Raw genomic sequence first — 1319 nt, forward strand, 5'->3', positions numbered from 1 at the left:
TAAAGTTAAGCTAATGCTTAGAATAAACTGATCTACTTGGAAGACCATAAAAACACTGCTCAAAAACCACAGGTCACTGCTCCTGTGAAAAAAACAATTTAACATCCTAACTCGCTCATTTCATACATGAATTATAATGCAGCGTTTCTTTACATTATTCCTCGTTAATGGCATGGCTTTGACATTAAAATTTCTCACACACAAGCTTCAGTGTGGCCTGAATCAATGTATTTAAACAAATACCAATGTTATCCCGAGTAGCTGATGAAACAAATTAACCTAATGAACCAGGCCGAATGTAATCGTAAACACATTGGGGTCGGGTACTTTTTAACTCTAACAAACATAAATTGCTCATAAATTAGGCAACACTTGCATAATGGAATGAAAAATGGTTTATGGCTACTCGAAATAAAAAATTTCCCACCCATTGCAGATAAAGACATGTTCTATCTTGTTGTAGTGAGAAATTATTCATGTCCGTGGCACCTTTTTTTTTTACAAAGTGTATGTTTTCAATTGTGGAATTTTTTTGTTTGTTTGTTTTTTGTCTTCTTCTTCTTAAAACAACTGAATATAACTTTATTCAGAACTATCAGTTAAAAATCTGTATTTGAATTAGAGGATTGTGTTACCGAAATAAAAGACAGTCTACAATTTTTATGATTGTTTAAAAAAACCCAGATAAAATATGCGATTATGCATAAGAGTTTACATACTGAGATAAAAGGATAAAGGAAAAGGCTACAGTTGCCAAGGTTATGGCTACTTTTTTATATTAAGCTTATTAAAACATTCGGAATGGAAAAAAACAAGCTTAACCATAAAACAATCCACAGCACTCGATTGAACTTCTCCCATTCACCCCCTATCAATGGCTATTCAAAAGCCCAGTACAGATGCGATCCCCCAGCGCGAATAGTTGGCCGCAGATTGCGGCAGGAAGACGCACTGCGGGAAGGGAGTGGGGGGTGCAATTGTACGACGAGGCTCCGGGGGCACCCCGGGGATTTCAGATCCCGAGATGCGATGGTCGGCCATTAGCTCCTTTTCACGTTGAAACAAAAAGTCCTCAACCCTTTGATTCCAATCCCCACACCCATCAACCCCCTCCCCAACACCCCCATCATCTGAGACACTATCCTGAAGTTTCGATGGAAGTTTCCCCCTAGTCTGCAAGTCCCACTGCAGGGATTAACTGCAATATGACCTAAAGGTGTAAAACTGGTCAAGCTGTCTGCAGGCTGTATAATCAAGTTCTGCTGGAATATAGGTTGCATATGTAGCGCCATGTGTAACATTTTTTCTCCTTGTGGCTT

The sequence above is a fragment of the Haplochromis burtoni genome, unplaced genomic scaffold, assembly GCF_018398535.1.
Source record: "Haplochromis burtoni strain Fernald_Lab_line unplaced genomic scaffold, NCSU_Asbu1 Contig_118, whole genome shotgun sequence".
Classification (NCBI taxonomy): Eukaryota; Metazoa; Chordata; class Actinopteri; order Cichliformes; family Cichlidae; genus Haplochromis; species Haplochromis burtoni.